The 8,095-nt window shown below is 33.9% G+C and overlaps 1 pseudogene across 1 annotated transcript; it reads right to left on the bottom strand.

Moving 5' to 3' along the window:
• Positions 1 to 1,508: 1,508 nt before the first annotated feature.
• Positions 1,509 to 4,473, bottom strand: LOC143568579 (large ribosomal subunit protein uL1c-like; annotated as a pseudogene). Its single transcript, XR_013141590.1, has 7 exons — positions 4,091 to 4,473; positions 2,981 to 3,160; positions 2,829 to 2,883; positions 2,536 to 2,663; positions 2,138 to 2,221; positions 1,945 to 2,070; positions 1,509 to 1,862 (listed from the first exon to the last, which is right to left on the bottom strand). The product of XR_013141590.1 is annotated as a large ribosomal subunit protein uL1c-like (transcript).
• Between the last annotated feature and the right edge of the window lie 3,622 nt (positions 4,474 to 8,095).

Here is an 8,095-nt window from a genome sequence, read left to right as displayed (position 1 = left end):
TCATATATATATATACACAAACACACACACACAGAGTATAGTTATATTATATCATCCCTAACCCTAAATTCATCCAAATCATTACAAACCAAACCACAACCGTCGCCTACTCGCCTCTCATCATCCATCCCACCATCGCCGGCCTTCTTCCAGTCATTGGCCATATCTCTCTCCGGCCATCACCCGTCGCCGACCTTCCCCTTGTCGACGGCCATATCTCTCTCCGACCATCACCCGTCGCCGGCCATATTTCTCTCCGCCGTTAGGTTGTCAAATATTTGTTTCTAAACAGCTATTGTCGTGTATTATCGTGTATACCAGGTAGTAACAAGTCCGTGCTCGTGTTTGGGTTACAGGTACACGCAATGTTTTAAAAACCGGTATTTTAATTGTACAGGATTGAGCTAAAAAATGGTACAACCGGTTGAACCGGGTTATACCGGGAGGTTCAACCGGTCAAATAGTTTACCTTATAATTGTCTATAAATGTAACTTCAATCCAAAAATAACCTAAAACTAAATTATTCATGTAACAAAAAATAATCCAAAAGTTAATTCATATTAAAAAATAATGCAAAAGCACTCAATTTTACAAAAATAGTCATAAAGTTTACACGTTAGAATGTTAATTTTTGGGTCAAAAGTAATTTTGAAAAAATATGGGCCGTAAATATCAAAAATTTCTCGGACTTAAAACCGGTTTGCCGGTAAAACCGGTATTTTAGACAAAAACCGCCGGTACGATGTTCTAGCAAACCAGTCAAAAATACCGGACTCGAAATACCAGCCTACTATGCGAAATCCGGTTTAACAGGTCAACTGGCCGGTTTGAACCGGTTTTTAAAACACTGGGTACACGATAAGTTTTCTTGTCGTGTATAGGTATACACATTTCGTGTTCGTGTCTTATCGTGTACGGGTATACATGATATGCCAGCTCTAATGAATATAGAGTAAAATAGTAGAAACAAAATCACCTATTAATCTTTTTTTTTTAAACGGCAAACACATTCTTAAAATCTAGTCCTAAAACTCAACCGGTATTCAATTTTTTTGTGACTCGGACCTACTTTGACAAGAAGAAACACTTGATACCACTAGGTTAAAAAAAGCTAAAAAATAACTATCAGCAATCACCTCTAATCTATTTGAAATCCTAGCCAGGTACACGATATAAAAGTTGTCTTCACTACAGCCATTAATTCAAGATGCATTAGTTGACTATCAGGAGAGAGAATTTAAAAAATATGGGCTGGAAAGTGATTTGCACACAGAATTTATAATTCGAATTCTTATTGAATAATAATATTTTATAAATCAAAACATAAAAACAAAAAATTATTGATCATAGATAACGCATTCTAAAATTCCATCACATGGACCTATTCAAAGAGACAAAGGAGTATCCAAAATATTCTTACTATTATTATATCTAGTGGAGTATGTTGTCATGCTTCACTCTAGAATATTTTCATTCATCCCTTGAATGAAGCCATTGTAATCATTTAACTTAGATTAACGTGTCATACAAATACTCAGATCTTTAAACCAAAATAACATCATACAAAATGTTTTCTTGAACCAACATAAAAAAAACACTAATGAGAATCTTGATCCAAGAAACACCTTCCCTTGTTCCAACCATGATATACTTACTGCACCACCTCATCTTCCAAGAACACATCTTTAGAAGCTAATTTACATCTATGGTTTACAATCCTTAAACAGCCATTCTACTGAAGCTTAGACTCAAGCATGTCCTTTATGTCTAACCGGATCGATGGCCCCATTGACGAACATATATGCGCACTTTTCCAGTACACTCCTTTCGCCCCAGTCGGCTTGTTTGTTTCCACAGATTTCTGTCAAATTAACAAACCGGTCAGAAAACAAATTGTCTTTACTATACAGTCCTGATGCATTACAAGCAAATAAGAGGCTTACCACTGCAGCAAGAAGGTTTATTAGTAGATCTTCTTCTGAGAAGTTCGCCTTCCCGAATGGCAAGTGAACGATTCCTGTTTTGTCTGCTCGGAATTCCACTTTTCCCTTCTTAAATTCCTCTATGGTCTGTCAAGTAATATATTATGGTCAATGGTCAATGAATGTAAGCGTACATGTATGTGTGTATGTATACCTGAGGGATATTGGTTGTCACGGTCCCAGCTTTCGGGTTAGGCATAAGTCCTCGGGGTCCCAAGATTTTCCCCAAACTGGCAACCTGAACAACAAATAATCGTTACCAGAACTTAATAACAACTTTAGGCAGCACTAATTTATATATATATGGGGTGGGATCAGGTACAAATGAGTTTTAACGTGCGAACTTAAGAGAAAAAAATGTATGGTGGCAAAACCGTAATAACTCTATAGCTATAAATACAAGTAGAGTAAGTTTACAAGTAGTGTAATTATTATTACTCTACTTAATCTTGTTGTATATTCAGAGTACTTTCACTTCGCACAGTTTGCACGCTAAGTTTCATTTGTATTTGATCCAAACACTATATAAGATAATATAAAGTAAAGTAAAACCTTAGGCATCATGTCAGGAGTTGCAACAAGTTTGTCAAATTCCATGAACCCTCCTTTAATTTGCTCTATCAAGTCCTCTCCACCAACAATATCTGCTCCCGCATTTTTTGCTTCATCGATCTTTTCGCCTGTGGATTTTAATAATCCATAAATTAATACAACAAGATCATAACTAGTGGCTAAAAAAAAAACTTGTCTATAAAGACAGACAAAACTATATCATAACTAAACGAGTTAGAAATAACAACCCAAAACCTAATTATTTTTGTGTCATGTCAAAAATTGTCACAAACCTTGAGTCAAAACAGCTACCCTAACAACCTGCCCGGTTCCTTTAGGCAAATTCACCTACAATACAATATCCAAATAATCATAAACTGCTACAAAAGCGTAACAATTTATATATCAATATAACATACTCCAAATAAAGTATTTTAGAACTCACTGTTGCTCTCAGTTGCTGATCATTATATTTTGGGTCGATGTTAAGACGAAAATGTGCTTCTGCACTCTCATTAAACTTTGTGCTCGACATTTGTTTCAGCAATGATACCGCTGTTTTCACATCATATTCTTTTTTATTCTCCCTCAGCTTCTGAACCTCCAAAAACCTCTTTGACCTAGTCTGATAAACCCAAATTGCACAACAAAAACATAAATATGCAACTAACCAGAAGCCAAATATATTTCCATTCCATCATCAAGAACTTCCCCATGCCAACTGATAACAGTAGTCGGACCAGACCCAATTATTGCGCCTAGTTTTGGGGTGTCTATATAAACCCTTTTTATGTTTTATGTTTTTAGTTAAGTTAATAACAACTTTAACCCAAAAAATTTAGCCCAAATGTATAATAATCAGTTACTCATTAAGTAACAAAAATTTAGACAATAATCCATTATTATCGGTCAACCATCTTTTCCCCTAAATTTTCAAACCCAAATAGCAAAACCGAAAACACCTAAACTAAACTGAACCCAAACAAAAAAAGCCTGAAACTAGGGCTGAAAATGAACCGAATGTTTAGGGAACAGTTCATGAACCATTCGGCAGGAAGTTCGTTTACGTTCGTTCGTTTAATAAATGAACGAACATGAACATAGGTTGCGTCCGTTCACTTGTGTTCGTGAATGTTTGATAATGTGTTCATTTATGTTCGTTTGATTTTGTTCATTAGTTAAAAGTTGTTTTATATTTTTATAACAGTTTATTTGTAATAACCAACCTAACATGTTTGCTTTGTCGACATAATAAAGCCGCCGATTGGAGGATGATTATGTTTATCTTTATTGTTATCACAAGTGCTTAACTTTATATTCTATTAAGATGATTATGTCTAATGTTTTGGATTAAATAGCACATGTTTGTTTGCATTAGTGAACCGTTCCCGAAAAAGTTCAATTCGAGCATGAACAAGGGCTCGTTCGGTTCATTTCGATTCGTTTACAGTCCCACTCACATACTAAAATCACTCACAAATTTCGCAATTGAATTAATAAAAAAATCAAAACTGAATAATAATAATAATAATAATTAAGACAATAACATGCATACCCTGTCTCTTTTAAGCGGCAACGCAGCTTTCCCTTTCTTCGGTTTAGTAACTACGGAGGCGCCGCCGTAGCAACGCCACCGCCACCAACATCCTCTTCAACGTCTTCTTCATCCAATTCAGCTTCAGCCGCCACCGCAGACACTAAAAAGCTTGAGTCTTTGTTGTAATTGAAAACCCCTGATTTGAAAGTGGCGGGTCTGGTGCATTCTAATTGGGATTGCAAGAACAAGAGTTTGATTTTGGGGTTGGGTTTGAAACTGAAGGATGAGATAAGGGTTGATTTGGGTTCTTGAGGAAGATGGATTGATGATAGAGTGAGTGTAGTAGCTGAAGTGGAAGCCATTGTTTATTTTACTTTACTGGTTTTGGCTTATGATTTGTGTGTTTTATCCATACGATGAAGATGATGATAAGGCATTTTGGGTTGGTTTTCAGGTTTTATCCCTTTAAGTTGTGGTTTGTGTACAAATGTACCCTCTTCTTTTCTACCAGGGAGGGTGTTGTTGCTATGTTCTATTGGGCCAGAATTAAGCCCAGTTGGAATACTTAAAAAGTTCAAAAAGTAATCTAGCTCAGGCAGTTGTATTGTATTTGTAAGGTGCACAAATCGGGTATATTCAAGAACCGTAATTTAAGATGAGACTTACTTCGGGTATGGTCAATAAAAGTCAAAAAACAGTTTCAGTATGGTAAGGTATTCGACCGGGTTTGTTGGGTTTTTACAAGGTTTTGGCCGGGTCGGGTCCGGATTTTGACCGGATAGAGGTGGAACCGTTTTCAGCTAGTCCAGATCAGTTCTGGTTTCAGGTACGCTTTTTCTGAGGAACTGAAATTTGATTCACACGCGCGGTTCGGGTTAGGTAGGAACCAGTTTTGGATCGAGTACACTAGGTCGGGTACGGAACCGGGTTTTTTTGGCCAACTGAAGCCTGAAATAAGCGTGGATGAATTAAACCAAAATTTTGATTATAAAAAAACGAAGTACTAAAAGTGACTGGAAATCTTTTATGGTTATTGGGATGTTGTGCACGGTATTGTAATTATTGGGTGTTGGAGAATTTGAAAAGCTATGAATGAAAAGCTTTATAAGGGTAAGGTGGGTGAACTTAAAACCTTAAGCTTTCTTTGGTTAAAATATAGATAGAAATATCGGGTTAGGGATTGAGGCAATTGGTGTAAATATGCACTAATGTTAGTTTTTTATTTTTGTTTATTATTATTATTATTATTATTATTTTAAATTGTCTCCTGTCTCTATGGAGGGTCCAACCTGTGTGTTTGTTTTTTGGGTTTGTTTTAATGAAACTCTTCATTTAAAATAAATAAATAAAAATTATTTTATGGTTTCTATTATGTACTTAGAAATGGAATTTACGTAGTTAATAGTTGTTAAGGGTTGATATGGTCTTAAATGATTTTAGATCATTACACTTATGGCCAAGTTAATAACTATAAAAGATATTAAATAAAATATTATTTGTGTGTGTGAGAGAGATGCATGACGTCTAGAAATATTTAACGAATCAGTTTTGATTTGTTGATTTTGAGATCATGGTATCTTTGTTTAGTAGTTGACTAGTATGGTGGTCATATCATTTATTTATTTAAGGAGACGTATGATTCAGTTTAAATGATACATATTTATGTCGTGTGGTAGTGGTGGTACGGTTTATGCATATGACCACACCGCTATCTCATATTTGATAGATAGTTAGTTGTATATTAATGTAAGCGATTGTAACTGTGAATCATTGTCCTCCTCATTCCCAATACATAAGTACAAAGATATTAGATAACCATGGAAATAGTATCTCAACTACCTATACAATATTTTGGCAAATCATTATATACAATATAATTATCTTATTGCTATTATACCCCCGCAGTTGAAGCGGGATGTGATCATATGCTGAGACTGGTCCGGAAGTCTTCAAAGAGAGCTTAAAGATGCTGGAGACTTGGTATTGTGTGGGAATGTGAACGCCCCGTTGAACCTTTTCGCGAATGAAATGGATATCTAGCTCAATATGTTTGGTTCTTTGAGGTTGAGTGTGTATGCATGGATATCTACCTCAATGTTATGCCATAATCAGTTGTGCCTTTAACATAACGAGCAATCATCTTTAAAGCATCCCAATGATCGGTTCAAGGTGAGTGCGTATGCATGCATACTTGTTGCACCGCATACGCAATGTCAGGTCAAGTATTCAGTATTGTAATACACCCGCAAGACTTTTGTACAAAGTGGGATGAGCAAATGACTCCCCTGAATTCGAATCAAGCTTGGCATTTGATGATTTAGGATTTGATGTTTCTTTTATTCTAGTTGTGATTTTATTTATATATCGTGACGTTCTTAGAGAAAAGTTTATAGTGAAACAGCTCTTTGGTAAACATTGAACAACTAGATGTAAAGGTAACTTAGTTAATGCTTACACTAATCACAATAATTTTCTGGGTTTTGTCTACAAGTGTTTCTTCCACCTTGACCTTGTTCATAAATGTGTAGTTTGTTTAATATTAATATATATATTAAAAAGAGGATCACATCTTACTCACAAAGTTACTATTTCTTTTACTATTCATTTTTTAATATTTTATTTATTATTATAACCATTAATTCACTAACCATAATTTCAAAAATAAAAATAACAGGCTTTACTTCCTTTATTATAATATTTTTGTCAAATATATTTTTAAACACTAAATGTGAACAAGTGTCAGCTTTACATATCTTATTTTCGGTTAAACGATTTTTCAAAATTTTGCTTTCTAATTTTTTACAGTTCGTCACATGGTTTATATCCGCATGTCAACCTTTGATACCTAGCTCGCCTTTATAATATTTTTTTGGATTACTAATTTATGTTTACGAATTTGTGTTGATACCGCTAATACGAACTGAATTTGTGTTGGTACCGCTGATACAAACTGAATTTGTGTCGGTTCACAAAAGTAACATGCCGGTCTGTTTGGTTCCACATATGAAAATGTGTTGTATTTTGGCATTGAGGGGTTTATTTCTTTTGTTAGTTTCGATGTCGTAACTTGATATAGACTGACTTCGCATCGACTTGCAGCGAGTTTATGGTTTAACATTTTTAGTTATGTTTTTTTGTTAGATTTAACGGTCCCATCGCGAAGCGCGGGTCCTAAATTCTAGTTTTTGTTAAAAGCCAATTAAACTAAAAACCAAATCAAACAAAACTCGTTACCCATTCTCACGTTGAGACTGATTTGTGATTATGTAAACGATTAATTTATCAACATTCTGTTTAAAACAAAATAATAATAATAATAATAATAATAATAATAATAATAATAATAATAATAATAATAATAAAACTCAAATTCAGTTTTCGGTCCGTTTAGACCATTTTAATTTTAGTTCTTTTTCTAAAATAAAATAACATCGAGGAATCAGAGAACCCAAAACCCGAAGAGTTGTTTCACTTTCACCTATGATTGTCTTTCAACAAATAAAAGTCTCGAAAAAGAAATATTTTATAAACAATGAGAATTTAATAATAGTAATTATAAAATTAAAAGGAAAAAACATCTTCATGACATTTATAGGTTAATAGATAGATTAATATCTTGAATGCAAATTCATTTAGAGTGCTTTTTATGTATGTTCATAATTTTTACATTTAAATTTAGTGGATAAAAAAAATAACTAAAAACGTGTTAAAAAATTTCAAATAACCGATAACTAAAATCTAATTTTAAACAAATGGATTTTAATAGACCAACTATAACTCGATGGTCAAAATGATATATATTTTGACAATGTGATAAATGACATTTCTAACTTTTACTTTTCTTACCAGTGATATATGTTGACAATGTGATAATGTCATTCTAAGTCTATCCGTTGTAGTTAACTAAAAAGTGCATATCATCCTGTCCCATTACGTCACTACCATGTAGACAATGAATTTAACTAACTCATCATCTAACTATCACGTTGTAGTTAACTAATATTTAGATAAAAAAGAAAAATA

The sequence above is a fragment of the Bidens hawaiensis genome, unplaced genomic scaffold (assembly GCF_021521415.1).
Source record: "Bidens hawaiensis isolate Kalapana, Puna unplaced genomic scaffold, B.hawaiensis_p1.1 tig00024015_1, whole genome shotgun sequence".
NCBI lineage: Eukaryota > Viridiplantae > Streptophyta > Magnoliopsida > Asterales > Asteraceae > Bidens > Bidens hawaiensis.
This window is presented reverse-complemented; position numbering and strand designations above follow the sequence as displayed.